Below are 15,625 nucleotides of genomic sequence, written 5' to 3'. Positions count from 1 at the left end.
TGGGAACCCCGGGTCACAGCAGCGAAGCGTGCGCACTTAACCGCTTGCGCCACTGGCCGGCCCTCAACAATTTTTTTTAAAAATTGAAAGAAATTTCATCTGTATTGTTGACAGAGGTTTACATATATTAAAAAGGGATGGGGAGGGGCTGGCCCAATGGCTTAGCTGTTGGATGCGAGCGCTCCGCTACTGGCGGCCCGGGGTTCGGATCCTGGGCGCGCACCGACGCAGCGCTTCTCCAGCCATGCTGAGGCCGTGTCCCACATACAGCAACTAGAAGCACGTGCAACTATGACATGCAACTATCTACTGGGGCTTTGGGGAAAAAAAGAAGGAGGATTGGCAATAGATGTTAGCTCAGAGCCGGTTTTCCTCAGCAAAAAGAGGAGGATTGGCATGGATGTTAGCTCAGGGCTGATCTTCCTCAAAAAAAAAAAGGGGGGGGGATGGAGAGGCCTATTTTTAAACTACATACTTGAATAAGAAAACATTTGGTTATGAGTATTTATGATGAACAAAATAATTATTAGAGGAAGTTACAGACAGCTTTGTATGAAGTGAGTGTTCTTATAGTTACACTTCATGGTTTGACAGAAACATTGATAGCAGAAGATCTATAAGACCCAATTATAGAAAATCCTCAAGGTACAGAGATTAACACACGCTATGGGAACAATCTATGGGAAAGAAAGACTAACTGAGTTGTGTAAGACTCAGTGGAACAACGATTATGAGGGATATCTTTTTTAATTTGCTTACTTTTGAGTATCATAATGGCAATGGTATAAAAATTTTATAATCCTTTATATACAGTTATACATATATAAACACTGCACAGAAAGAGTCATGCTACTAGGTGTATTGGTGGATTTTTTTTAAGTATTAATTACAAAATAATACATATTTAATAACGTAATTATACACTTCTAAATAATGTCATTAAGCACAGTACATCATAATCATATTTATACTATAGTTTAAACTGTCATTACTTTTGGAGACTGCATCGCTCCATTTTAGATAAGGTTTGGCCTTCTTGGACAAAGATTTACTCAGCCTGGAGAGAGCACGGAGAATAGTTAGAAACTTACTGGCTTTGCCAAATGCTTTCATATGTTTCTGCTCTCATGGAAAATGAGTTTTGATTTCTTTTCAGCCTACATGCGTGGTGAAGCTAAAATGAAAAACAAAGCTAGCAACTCTCAACCAGTTCTACTTACGTTTGGTATTCACATATTGCTTTCATCTGCTCTAGAGCTTTGAAATATGTCTTTTCTAGAGTAGGGAAAACTAGTTTCAGCACTAAGCATCGTTGAACAGTAATAAAGAAGAAAAGCGAACTGATTAAGTTTAGGATGAAATCTGGCTAATTTTACCTCTATTTCTGTATTAGAAACTAGATCAGTTTCACATGTTTTTCGTTTATTTGTTTGCTTTATTTTACAACTCTCACAGAGTTCTCATCACAGGCAAAATGTGCTCCCCATACTGAATACAAACTACCCTCATTGATAGATCTTTACATCTGGGAAGCTCAAACTTCACACAATCTTTGGCCCACTATCAAGTCCCCAATCTGCTCCCCACCCCACCCCCATGTAGCCCCTTTTTGAACTGGCTTATCTATATCCAAGTTTGCCAGAGTGGGGCAGTGACAAAGTGACTCATGTGCTCTACTGGCTTTTACTAATCACAGTATTTTGCAACCATGCCCATTTTCATACGTCTTCAGGTTCTTTAATTTGGTACCCAAACTATTGTTCTTCACACTTGTATTTTGACAAGTACCTCATCACTTCCCTCTAAACAAAGATGCTCGGATGGTAAATAGCTTTAAAAATTAGCATAATTTCTGTGTCAGAAATACGTGAACTCATTGAATAAAACAATCTTTAGTTTCTTAAAGTTGCTTAAATTAAAAACATGAGTTTCTACAGTTGGAAAAAACATGTATGGTTAAAATATTTGAAGCCCATCAATCTCTCTAACCACATAAGCTAATGAGTTCCTTCTGTTTTCTTTGAATGAAATCACCGTGAGTGGTTAGATGTTGATTTAACATAAAACAAATGGAAATGGGTGTTTCCTTTGTCCTTTGTAGAATTTATTTTTAAAAACAATTAGCAAGCATTATGGATAAGTCAATGATTTTGCCATTCCTTAAATAATAATATAGATTGAGTAGTTAAATTGATTGGATTGCAGAGAATGCATAATATACTCCAACTCCCCTTAACTTGCTAACATCTGCAGACATTATTAAGCTTCTCATTTCATGTTTTTTTTTCTACCACAACACCTGTATTGTTATAAATTATGTTTGGAATTGTCATGAAGTGTCAGGCAAATTATGCTTTCTGGATGTGTGTGTGTCATTTAAGTGTTCCTTTGCAATGGCAGGTTTGTGGCTAACAGCTTAATCTTGACTATATCAGTGCAATTAAAAGCTCCGTTTCAAGTCTTTGTGGATACAAAGAAGGTTGACACATTATTATTTGTAAAGTGCAAGGAAATATTAAACATTCTTTAATATTTAAAACATTATTCTAGAGAAGGAATACACTTAGATGTAACTTTAAAAACATAGCAAGCTTATTATATTCTTAGGAAAAAAGTGTTGAATCCTTTGAACTCCGTAAAATACATATCCTATTGAATTAAAATTAAAAACCTGTATGAGACATTTTCCACTCCCTACAGTTTTAACCCCCTTCTGGCAACTTCTTCCCCCTCCCATGCATCCTCCTTTTTTTGTGATGTAGTCTCTTTAGGAACATAGTGGAGGGTGACTCACTCATGTCCTGAGCATCAAAGAATGTCAGACGTATGAAATGCAGACAGTGGGTTCCTCCAGAGATTCTTTCTGAGAGAGTTAAATAAATAAGCAAATGAGCCAACATATGGCCAGCTTAATTCAGGCAAAAATTTCTATTGATGACTTACTAAGCTTGCTAAATAAAAACTTCAGCCCAAGTTTTGCCTCCCAAAAGAAAATAGGATTAGACAAATCTATGCACTCATTGGGGCTTCTTGTGAATCATGCCCAGATGAGTGAAAAACCTTCAAAGATGAACAAAAGAAAGGGCTAAGATTTTTCAGTGAATGCAAATTATTATTAGTTTGACATATTTTGGTTTACAATCCTGGATAAAATAATTTTAAATTCCAAAAGAGACTATGATATAAATGACCTTTGAAATCTGAGAATTCCATAATTCTGCCTTCGTTTCAACTACTTTAAAGTAGCCTGATTTAATTTTCCTGGATAGAGCTGTTGTACATATAAATTTCAACAGATGTAAAAACTTAAGTATGTAATAAGGTTTCACACCAGCTCTGCACAAGTGTGTTTTTTTCAGACTAGTTTATATCCTGCATTGATAATATTTGAATTATGTTATCTAAGAAATTCCAAACGGATGTGTGTATGTAGTTTAAAGCACAAATGCTCTAAGTGGCTCCTCTTATCTTTTGGAATGGTGAGAGTATTAAAACATCAATACATTAAGTAAAAGAAATTTGATCAAGTATTCTTGTTTTAATTTGAGAATTATAATGAACCAACCAAAAGACCATGTTTCAGTTATTTGCACATTTACTTTTAACTTATGATTTTTTACAAGTCGAGAACAAACTTGAGCAATAGCTGGATTTACTTTAGTACTACAAATATCTGGCTTTGTGACAAAAAACTGATAGGTATTTAGAGTCTTCATGTCTTTTGCTCAATCTGCTGTTGACATTTTAATAACATTGTTGTTTGAAATGATTTCTGAAGTATGATGACTGCAACATACCCGCAGCAACAGAAAGTACATATTGTTTCTGAAAGCAAAGAAGCTCAAGTTTCATCCTATTTTCTAGAGGTTTTAAATCTTGGAGAGTCAGTTTTTCTTGAAAACCAAGGCAAACATGCTTCTTTAATTGATGGCTGCATTCATGAGTAAAATCAGTGATTTAGAAACGCAACTGAAAACTTCGTCACTTTCAGCTCAGAAATTTCGTAATTAAAAAAAAATCCAGGTTTGATTTTCCTCCTATGCAGAGGACACTTAACTGGCTTTTAAACATTTTCAAGCATGATCTGCCTCGCCGTGGTCTGTTCTCTTTAGCTGGGGTCCGTCGTGGGCGCTGCCTGGCTGTTTGCTGACACTACCAACAGAGAGGTGCAAGGAAGTGTGGTCAGAGGACAAGAGCAAAAGCAGTTTCAATGTAAGGAAATGAGGGAAACAGACCTAACAGCACGATGAATGCACTTGCGAGTAAAGAGCCTTGTAGTCTCCTTTCCTTCCTTTGCTTATCCTGGTGGGTTTAATCAAAAACAAACAAAACGCTCTTGTGAAATATAGTCAATAAAGTCAAAGTTTGGCTAGCTCTCTGTGACTACAAAGCAAAAGTCATCGCAATTTTAAAAAATGTAACTTTCATTAACGAGCGCGCCGGAAATCTCAGGTATCAAAGACGCATTAACCCTGGAGCGTCCCCGGCGCGCCGCAGCCGGACGGAGGCAGCCGTGGCGAACAGACGTTCTTTCTCCTCCAAGCCGTCACACAAAAGGAGGGCTGCGGAAACTAAAAGTTTCGGGGCCTCCAGCTCGCGGCGTGGAGAAAAGAGAAACCTGGAGACGGGGTGGGTAAAAGACGCATCCTGGGCGCCTCTCCGAAGTGCAGGCAAGGAGCAAGCTCCTGGGCCTGGAAGGGAGAGGGGAGTGGGCCCCGAGCCGCCAGCCGGCGCGCCGCGCTCCGCCGCGGTCTCCCAAATACCCTTCACCCCGTTCCAGAAATAAAATAAATGTTTTTAAAGCGCGTCTGTGTGCACAAGATGGAGAGCGCGCGCCGGCGGAGCGCGCGGAGGACCGAGCGCGCAGTGAGTGGAGTTTGCGGGGGGTTGGGGGTAGGGGTTGAAAGGATGGGTTGATGGGGGGGTAGGCTGGACGCAGAGCACCCGGGGTTGGGGCGGGGGCGAGCGGACGGGGTGAGAGGGGAGGGGCGCCAGCCGCCGCAGGCCGCCTCCCGGGCGCGTTCCGCGGCCGGGTGCGCGCGTCCCTCGCCGCCGCCGCCGCCTGGACAGCCCTGGGGCCGCCCCGCCGGCGGAGCCGGGGCCGGCCTGTCCTCGGGCGGCTGCCGGGCCGCCGCCGCCCGAACAGCTCGAGCCCGTAAGTGTCCCCTTTCGCTCCCCTCCCCCCCGGCTCGGGCGCACTGCCGCCGCAGCTGCTCAAATGGAGTGGAAAATGGCCATTGGGCGGCAATGAGTTATAGATTATCTGCTCCGCGTTTTGTACTTAGCTGCCTGTAATCTTCTTTTGAGTTTGCCTGAGCCCCTGGCTGGAAAAATCAGGGGGGAGAGATTTGTCCTTTGCCGCTGTACACGCTAATATGTTGATATGATTAGCCGGACTCGGGGGGGTGGGGAGGTGGGGAGGTGGGGAGGAGGAGGAGGAGGAGGAGGAGGAGGCTGGAGGTGACTCCAGTTCAGACCTCCCCGCGAGTCTGTGTCAGGACTTCGCATTCCCCCGTCTCTCTCCCTCTCTCTCGCTCTCCCTCTCTCTCCGCTCACACACACGCAGAGGTGCCGGGGCGAAAGCGGGAGCTTACCGGAGAATTCCTTGGGATTGTTGGGGGGCATCTCCCCGCCGCTGCTGTGCGTGGCGTGGCTCTTCCCTGCACCTCCCTGCTGCCCGAGCCCGAGTCCTCGCCGTCAGCCTTTCGTGGGGCAGAGATCGCCGCTCAGCCTCGGCCCGGAGCCCCGCAATGTGAGGAGGGGCCGCCGCGCTCTCCCGCCCCGGGCCGCAGGGTCGGCGCGCACGGCGGGCCGAGGGGCTTCGCCGGACACACTGAGTTGGCGTCGCGCCGCCGCGCGCCCCTCCCGCGGCCGCCGCTCCGAGGGGACTCCCAAGTCTGCGCACCTCTGTCGGGCTCCTGCCCCCGCCACCCCTTTCGCTCTGATCCCCGAATTGCTGGTTTTGCGAAGGGAGAGTGCGGTCCGGGGGTGTGTGCGCGCGTGGCAAAGACTCCTCTGGCGGAGCGGCGTGCGGGACACTGCGGGAAAATGTTGACCTAACCCCAGGAGCCGCCCGGCGCTGGCTGCTTGGCTGGAGGAGGCGGCGGCGGCGGCCGAGCAGGAGGACGCGCCGAGCCGCGGCGCTGCCTCCCGCGCGGACTCGGCGGCCGGAGACCCGCTCGCAGCCGGCCTCGGCCCTCGCCGGCCGGGGTCGCCGCTGGGCTCCGCGCCTCTCCCCGCGCGGCCCCCGCGCCAGACGGCCCGCCCCCGGGGCGCTCTCGCCGAGCGAGGTAAGAGCCGCAGGAGCGAACAATGTGCCTCTGTGCCGGGCCCCGGAGACCTGTTTGCTTGGCGCCTCCTGCCCGGGGGTGGATGCTGGGGGTGGCGGGGGGCTGCGGGTGAGTTGGGCCGGGCTGTTTGTTTCTGTTCGGCGGGCCGGGGGGGGGACCCGCGCTTCTCGGGCTGCGCCCCCTCTCCCCACCTCCCCTCTGCAGAAATCGATCCGCAGAACTCGCACTTCCGTCCCCCCGCTGCTCCTTTGCTCGGGAGTGTTGGAACGCTCTGGAGGCGGCAGTCTAGTGGCAGGGGTGCCGGGGAGGGGGCAGTCGGATGGGGTTATGCGTTTTTAGATTTTCTGGAAGCTTGGGTCGGGAGGTGCGGCTCGCCCTTTCGCAGCCCGCTTGGGGAGGGGCTGCTCTGCTCGGGGTGCGGGCCCGAGGCCGGGCGGGGATCGCGTCCCTGTCCCCCAGCGCGCCGCCGGCAGAGCCGTCCCGGGCTGTAAGTGGAGCGGCGAGGCCGAGCGCTGGAACGAGTTCAGGGGGAGTGGACGGTGGGGGAGGGCTGGGCGAGTTGCTGCGGGGTGTTGTTCCTTCTTGTCGGTGGTGAGGCGGTGTGGAGAGGCGAGGATGACAGCAAAGCGCAGCCAGATGTGGCGGGGCCGGCGCTGGGGCTGGCAACGATTAGGGGCGGCCCGGCGGGGCGGGCGGGTGGCGGGGCCGGGGCCCGGCAGGCCCTGGGGAGGGCAGGCTCCCGGGCCGCAGTGAGAGGGCAGCAGCGGGCCGCGCTGGGCCTGAGACAGAAGTTAGGGGTGTGGGCTCCTGGGGAGGCTGTGGGGCTGGGAGCCGCAGAAGCCGGATTTGCAGGATGGGGTGCCGGGAGGGGAGAAAAGGCGTGGGAGGAGCGCCAGGACAGGGGAGACCCCGGACTCTCCGAGCGTGGGCTCGGTGATTGGCTGGGGCGCCCCGACCCTCTGGCGGAGAGGCGAGGGCGAGTGAAGCGACAAAAGCGCCCCAGCAGTGGGAGGCACGCTTGCAAGACTCCTTCGCTTGGGATCAGTAAAGTTTGTTCATTTCGCCTAACTCTGGGGCTTGGGTTAGGGGGAAATCGCTGGAAGCTTTACTTATACCCAAGTGTCGCTGAGCGGAGGCTAAGGAACGTATGATTTGCATCTATTTTTTATCTTACGTTCACTCTGTCCTCTAAAAGCAGCGTTGGAGGGACAAGTCCTGCGGTGTTCGTCTTCTTTCCCCATCTTCTCTGGACTCCTCCCCCCTCATCCTTTCCCCCTTCTCTGGCCCCCTCATTCCCTTCTTCCTGATGCAAACTGTGTAGTCTCGGATTCAGACCGAGGAAATGTTTTCCTCCTGTTTCTTGAAAGGTGTCAGGCTGCTTAGCAGCTTCTCCAAGCAGCCTGGGAGCGTCTGAGCCGCAGCCACCAACCATATGGTTCCCGTTACAAAGGCCAAGTTCTAAGGCGCACTCCTCTTCGCCCCCGCCCCCAGTGCTTAAATTTTCTTCTGCATTCTTTACAGTATGTGTGCTTCTCCTCTCTTCCCCTTTCCAGAGGCGTAGATTTAACGGACGTGGTTGGTCCATTCATTTCCCTGTCCGTGTTTGCGTCTGGAACGGGCCCCACCGAGTTTGTTCTTTGCTCTACTCGAGTTGCACAATGAGGAAAAGTCACATCCGTTTGGTAAATAATTGCCTGTTGGGATGTCTCTTACTAAATCATGTTTGATCTTGGGCAGACCTTAAAAGATGGGGACTAAGGAGGCATTATGCGTCCATAGCAGCAAAAGAGAATAGTTTGTGTGATGTCTTTGGCAACAGTCCAAGTTGTGATGGGACTCTTTTGACCTAGGTAAAAGGTAGCTTTGTAATTTTAAATTTAGTGTCTTTATAATACTCTAGAAACCCTTTCTAAGAAAATCTACTTCTGTTCAGGTGTGTTAAGGAACTTTTTGTTGTCCCTCCCTCCACCCTCCAGTAAATTTATGCACGATGGAGAGAATACTGCAGAACAAATGTTCTGTTGTTTAGTTTCTTCAGACATTCCGATTCTCTCCTTTTGTTGCTTGCCTCTAAAAGAGGTGCCATTTCACATCATTCTGCACAAATTGTCTGAATTAATGCAAGTGTGAATTCTTACCGTTTGAAGGGGACTATTAGCATATCAAAGGTTTCTTAGCCTCAGCTCAATTGAGAAAACTTCAGCCTGTCTTCCATTTGCGTCCAAGCGGAGGCCCAAAGGGCAATCAGAATTGTAAAGGGTAAAAATAGGGAGGTGGATTCAGGCTGTGTTTCTGAACTTTCACTGTTTTGTAATTATGTGAGTGAAAAACATAGTCTATTGCTGTGGAGCCCTTGCAAATGGCAAGACAATTATTTTCTATTGATAAATGGTTTGTTCCTAGAAAAAGGGTGACCTTTTATTTTATGATAGTCACTGTTGCCTGTCTTTTGGGGTCCCTTCTGTGGCAGAGAGAAAGCTTTTCCTTCTAAGTTAATGCTTTTCTAGGGCCTGCACTTTGTGATATTACTAAAATGGGAAAGAAAGGCTTATAATTAGTCTATAAAACAATAGAAATCGTATGATAAAAGGACACTCGTTTTTATACCTAGGAAACTTGATTTTTAATACACTTGCTAAATTACCAGGAAAAAAATCAGTGGAGGGTTTTGAATATTAAAAACTCAACATGAACTTTGTTAATGCAACTTATACTGCAAGTGTAAGTTTGAAAAAGGTTTCTAAGTAATACACAAATTTTTTATGGATTGTACTTAAATAGAGATAATTCTGATTGAATATTGATTGTTTTGTCTCAAAATTTTTGTATTTTATCAAACATGGTAAATCGAGAATTCAGCTTAAAGTTGGTTTATTTTTCTTAATATTTATAGCTCATTTGCTAATGCTTTCTTACATTTGCGGAGAGCTAGGTTGTTTGAATTTTTTAGCAACTCAATATCCGTGAATGAAGAAACAAGTAAGAACAAGTACTTCGGTCATTTGGGTCATTATGGAGAGCAGATAATTCAAGGGAGAAAAACTTTTTTAACTTTAACTTATGGGGGAGTATTGGTTTTATTTACTGAGCTTAAGATTTCCTAAAACCTAGTTTTAAGATGAAAATGAATCTCAGGGAAGGTTTTGGAGATTGGTAAGCTCATTTTTTTTTTATAGTTTTACCTTTGATAGTTGATTGATTCTGCATGTGAATTGATGTCCTTACATTGGAGGAGGGCTTTTTTACTAATGTTCAGGACCCCTTGTTTTTATTTTAATAGTAAAAATTAACTTTCCAATAAACAATTTTGGAGGGAAAAATATCATTAATTGCCTAACAATTTTGATCCTCAGTTTAATAGGATGATAACTTTTTTCAGATTAAGATGAGTTTTTTTAGTGGCATTCAAATTGTATATCATTACCCTGAAGTCAATTTATGATACTTTATTTATCTGATCCCTTCAGTTGTCTAAGAAGTACTTTCAAGGTAAAAAAGCTCACAGTGATGTAATTGCTATTATTGCACTTAAGTTGCTGTTAACTAGTCTGCTTTGAATGCAGAGTGCTTTAAAGAAAACACATTATCCTTTAGAGCTATTAGTGGTAATCTAAAAATTGTCTTGAAAACATTGCTCTTCATTTTATATGATGGTGAGCCTGAATTCAGCAAATCTCTAAAGGTGTAAAATGCAGTGAAAAGGAGATTTTTCAACATTTAGATGACAAAATTGGACTACTTAGAGAAAAATTAATGTGTTGTAGAAGCACTTCAGCTGCCATTTTCAATCACTGTGGGTTACTCTGTTGGCAGAGTAACAGAAAACGAATGTAGAAATGCAGATTGCTCTGGGAGCAGGTAGTTGGGGAAATCAGAATATTGAATCATGTGGGGTAGAATAAACCAATTACTTCAGGTTTTGACGTGAGAATTCCCAATAAATATAATTTTTTCCAGGCTTTTGACTCTCTGCTTTATTAATAGAGTGACATCAAAGCAGACAACAAAACTTCCAAATCTTAAAAAAACTAACATATGGATCTCACATGGAATACTACAAGTCTTAATTTAAGACAAGCAGTTGGAGTTTTTATTGCTGCAATTTTCACAATCAGCAGAAACGTTAACACCAAGCTTCTGGGCATTTCCTTTCTCAAAATTAGCAAGAGGGGAGCTTTTAAACCAAGGTTTACTTAGGGTTAGATCTTTATTTGATCATTATTGAAGCTTTCTGTGTTTTATTAAAAACTTTAAAATAATTTTAATGTCTTAAGTAATATAGGAATATGTGAGCTAAGATTGAGATGTTGGGTAGGTCAGGAGGTAACTAGAAATCTGTATACCATAGTAATAAAACGTTATGGCTCTATTTGCTATCAAAATAGTTATTTGACCTAACTTTTGTGCATAAATATTCAAATGACACTTGGTTTATTGACAGGTGTAGTAGGAGATGAAGAGAGCATTACAATTATTCTAAGGTGTGTGCTGAACACACTTGTACTCACCTGAGTGAAGTCGGCTTTCATTTTAATAAGAATCCGTACCATTTGCCCAATTGCTGATATTTAAGAGCACAGGTTAACTGTGTCTAGATTAGGAATGACATACAGTTTTGGAAATTTGAAAAATTTAGTGTCATATAGGATTGCTATTTTTACAAAAAGTATCTTCAGCAGCTGTACACTTTACCTCTTGATGGTCACTGGATCTGATTTAGAAGAGAAGGAGAGGTAATCTGTTTGCTTTTCTGCAGAAGAGGTTCATGTAATATTAAAGTGGAATTATTTTCAAGCTAGTAAACTTTAGAAATAAAATGCATAATTATAAGAAAATTCATCAAATTATTTGCAAAAATGCCTCCCTAAAACACTTCGAAAATTGATGATTTTGATCAAGTGTTAAAAATAGCAACTTTAGCTGCTAGACCTGAAAAGGACTTGAATTCCTGTTTATGTTTTGGTCGTATCAGTTCCTAAGGTAGTTTGTTTAAACGTTAGTTCACATTACCTAAATAGATAACTGTTTTGTAACTATTTTCAAGAAAGATTAAAACGTTTTTATTTTAAAGATAGATTAAAATCTTAGCTTAAGTTAACTTCTCTCTTACATAACACTAATTAGTCTATAGCCCCACCTAAATATTCGTCTCTTCAAATAATTCTTGATTGAAGGTTGAAAGGTTGAAAAGTATTTAATCACCCAGATTACTGTAATTAGACTTGATGTTATCAGAAAAATTGAGACTGTTCTCTGAAATCTTTTCACTACCCAAGATTGGTCAAGTAGTGATTATAATTTTTTTAATGCTCTAAGAAAAAGGTTAAGGAAATGGGTTAACGTAGAGATGTTAATTATTGGAATTAGAGAATTAGAATCCTAGAATAGTGATGTTTTTCTTGACCTAGTGTGATCACTTTTAAAGGAATAAGTATAACTAGGGTCTGTAATTCCTAAATTTTATTCAGGACTTAAATGTGATATTTTGAGTTTAACATATAGGTTTTGTTAAATATATGTTATAAACTATGAAAATCTCTTAATGCTATTTTGATGTAAGTAGGTCTTTTTATTTAAGTGGCTCATTGTGTCATAAGAAAAGGTCCTAATCAACTGAAAATACTTAAAAAATCTTTTTAGGTCACTTATCTGATGGACTAAGTGTGGGCAATAATTTGCAGACACTTTTCAATTAGCAATAATTGCGCCTCGCATAAACCTCATTGGCTACGATCCTGCCACTGCGCAAAGCTTGCAGATACTTTTCAATATATTCTTATCTAACAATTTTTGAAAAGTTATTTCTTAAGAAAAAGAACTCCCATGTTTTGCAAATAAAAATTATCTAAAAAAGGTAGATCGAATGAAGGAACCAAGTGCTTAACACCTGCAAGTAAAGTGCAGCTTACAGCAAAATGCTGCTGATTGCTTTGGAAGCACAGAGCAAGTTTAAATACAATTTGTTTAATTACAACAAAAATGCAGTTTTATGAAGTAATATAGTTTGTCTTCGTAGAGGATTTTATGCATTGTGTGGTAGTAAGTAAAATCCCATCACAGTTGTATAAATTTGTTCAATTACCAGAACGGCTAAAAGAAAAGAAATCAATTTACGTTGAAAAGCAGCAGAAATTAGATTACCTTGGTTAGTAGGAACTTGCCAGCAGTGTCTAAATTGCTTAATAATATCAAAAGTTACCATGTTTCACAGTGTAAGGATATTGGCGCCTGTTTTAATATGCATATATCTTGTTTACTTGGCGACTTTGGTTATGTGAACATTTTTTTCTTTTTGCTTTCCATTTTTGTTTTTTTAATGGAAGCTATTACATGACGTTCAAGAAACTATTTCTACTTGCATATTCTCATTTGTTCTAGAGATTTGTTTTTTAGTAGTTGCTTTTCTAGATTTCTAGAATTTGTAATCAGTTGACATTTTGGATCAGTGTAGTGAAAGAATTTTATGACTCAGGAGCAACCTAGTGCATCAGTAGGATAGCTAGGTTATCATCAGCAATGGAAACATGTATTAGAAATGTTTGTTCCTGACTCTGGAATTATTCGGAACTCTGAATCTTAAATTCTTGTTGCTGAAAAGTAGCATGGGATTCTTTGTAGTAGAGGGCTGGACACCTGTGTTAGGATCACCTTGATTGATTCTGGCACCCAGATTTACCCAAGTGCAAGAGCGGCCACAACTGCTCACAGCCACCAGGCTGTTTTTAGGTCATGAAGTCAACCTCCTGGAATTTCTGGGGAAACCAGTTGAAAAGGGAGGACAAATGTCACTTTAAATAGAGATGTTTAAATCAGATTTCTGCCTGAGGGTAAAAGTTAGGTCTGTTTTAGCCCGGATGTAATGTCTCCCTCTACAGAGCACAGCATTAATCACTACCTGACAGGAAAACGTATGCTGAGCAAAACAGGCCCCTGTTGGTCTTGTCATTGATTTTTCCAATCTGTGAGAAGTGCATTATAAACATTAAAATTCACACACAGGGATTACACCTTAATCTCTGAATTCCAGTATTGAAATTAGTTGCCTTAAAAGAAGCCTACTTAAAGCTATAAAATCTTTGAGAGACTTTTTTGAAGGATAAATTCAATACTTTAATAAAAATAGAAATATAAGATTAAAAAGCAGGTAGGTTAAGCAAAAGTTAACTTCCTGAAATAATCACCAAATCTTAATTCTATTTTAAGATGCATTTAAGTAACTTTGAAAATGTTTTTTATCTGATAGTGGAAAAAAGAAACAGATAAAAATGAGCTATTAGTTCTTGGCCATGAGAGCTGGGAGAAGTTTAAAAGATGGTTAACTTTAGATTTAGATCAATTCAAACACATATTTTGTTAGAACAAAACCAGATACAACCCTATATCTTTTTCTGGATGAATAAATAAAATCTTTAGCCATTGTAGTAGTGAAGAAGAATGCACCATGAGGTTCCTAATAAAAGAAAAAGGGTTTAGTTTTGCTCTTTCAGTTATTAGATAATACTCTTATTTCCTTTCTTGATCAGACATATATACACATGTACATACATAAGCATGCAATTTATATTCTGTTCCTTTGTATATATCGATATTTATTGCCAGTTGTTGGCTAAAGACTAGCGTAAATGCAAGTTATTTAAAATGTAAGGTATGTATGATTAGGAAATCTGTTTTTAAACTGATTTTGAAAATGCTATGACATTTAATCTCTGTTTTGTTCTCAAAGGTATTTCCTGCCTTTGGACCATGAAATGCTTGTACTATCCACACTTTGCATCATTTTGTAGGTATTTTTACATTCATCGCCACCTCAAACAGGTTATTGCTCTGGATTTAGATGACAGAATAATCTAACCCCAGTTACTGTCAAAAATGGTGCTTGGCTGCTGGGGGTGGGCTAGGTCACCTTGCCTTTGACTAATGTTTTCTCTTGTAGAGGACAGTAAATAGTGTCTGTCTGTAGAGAGAGCAAAAGAGAGTTCTCTCTCTCTCTGTTTTGTTTAAAAAGTGAGTTCTAATTTTAATCATTTAGTCTTAAAATTAAATACTATGAAACCAGTTCACCATATGATGGGTGAGTCATTATAAGATTTTAGATAAGGTCTTTAGTTGATATATTTTTGTTTTTTGGAGATTATATTTAATCAGTTCTCAGCTACAATATACATGAAAAAATCATATTGAAAATGATTTTCCTTGTGTCATTACTTTAAAGCAAAGTATTTCTATTTGGAATTGTTATTTCTTTATTCCACTGGTACCTTCCACATGGAAATTTTATTCCTCTACGATGAATGCCTACCATTTTGTACTGTTTATTACCGTGGTTATTGATTAGGAATTACAGAACACGTTTTTTGTATAGCATTTTCTCCACTCATCTTTGTGTTCTTAATCTCAAGATGCTTATGGTGTGTTTTAATTCTTAAAACTCCTGGATTTCGTGTGGTTAACATCCAGGACAGTTTGACAAACATTAATTTTGGTAATGTTGTAAGCTTATGCACTTGTATCCCTTTGTATGTATTTTCATAGAATTTGACAATGGCTTAATGTATTAAATGAAGAATTGATGCATTTTTAATATCTTGTTTTTCATTTTAAAAAAGATATTCTGAAACACGTAATTCTGAAACACTGCATTTTGCTTCATATGCATCAGCAAATAAAAATTGTGCTAAAATTATGATGTCCTAGACATTTTCTTTTACTAAGACCATTTAAGTATTTTTCTGTCTTTTTCAAAGTTCAGTTTGTCGTGAGAGAGAGAACATTTGGATGTTAGATGCTGCCTCTGGATAGCTCTATAGAGGAATAATGGGGACGTTTCCCCCCTTGGTTTTTTTCTGTTGCAAATCTGTGATACCCATAGCCTTGATGAAAGCCACTTTTCATATTGTCATTGGTTTTAAACTAGCTCTACAGCCTGAATATTTAAAAATATAAGTGAAACAAGTTTTCTTTCTTTCTCTTAAACAAAAAACTCACTAAGAACGCTGCTTATTATAAGTTGCCTTTCCCTTAAACCTTACTTGGTGTAAGTGGGAAAAAGAAATATAACTGATATCTCTGTATGATATTTCTGTATGTTTTAGCATGAAAGTTAGCATATCTTTTATAATTTTCATTTGTTTAATAAGGATCTTAGTTTTTAAAAAATCACTTTTTATCAGCCTGTCAGTTCATTTATAGGTAAGTCAAATTGAATTTGCCTCAAATTTCCAGTCACTGCTTATATGTTATAAAGGTAGTGTATGCCTGTTGGAGGGGGGAAATCTTAAGGAGAGGGGCATCAAACAATTTTTCGGCAACACCTTGTCTGCAAGACTTTGAGACGG

The 15,625-nt window shown here is 41.4% G+C and overlaps 1 protein-coding gene and 1 non-coding gene across 14 annotated transcripts in view; one reads left to right on the top strand and one right to left on the bottom strand.

Moving 5' to 3' along the window:
* Positions 1 to 15,625, top strand: part of ADGRL2 (adhesion G protein-coupled receptor L2) — a 272,704-nt gene that overhangs the window by 79,737 nt on the left and 177,342 nt on the right. For 8 of the 13 annotated variants that reach the window (XM_087448496.1, XM_087448477.1, XM_087448486.1 and 5 more), the window contains exon 1: positions 5,756 to 6,290. The exons of 1 other annotated variant lie outside the window; for it this stretch is intronic. The gene's annotated coding sequence lies outside the window, so the exon portion shown is untranslated. Of the gene's footprint in view, positions 1 to 4,499; positions 4,630 to 4,844; positions 4,867 to 5,044; positions 5,156 to 5,755; positions 6,291 to 7,467; positions 7,973 to 15,625 lie in introns of those variants that run through there. 4 more of the 13 variants (XM_087448439.1, XM_087448459.1, XM_087448447.1 and 1 more) reach the window with 4 other exon arrangements.
* On the bottom strand, positions 11,901 to 12,043 carry LOC147918072 (U4 spliceosomal RNA). Its single transcript, XR_015549352.1, has one exon. It is a non-coding gene; the product is annotated as a U4 spliceosomal RNA (small nuclear RNA).

The sequence above is a fragment of the Ceratotherium simum genome, chromosome 2 (assembly GCF_057802395.1).
Source record: "Ceratotherium simum simum isolate JZ-2026a chromosome 2, ASM5780239v1, whole genome shotgun sequence".
Classification (NCBI taxonomy): domain Eukaryota; kingdom Metazoa; phylum Chordata; class Mammalia; order Perissodactyla; family Rhinocerotidae; genus Ceratotherium; species Ceratotherium simum.
Note: the sequence above shows the minus strand (reverse complement) of the source record. Positions and strands in the feature narration are given on the sequence as shown.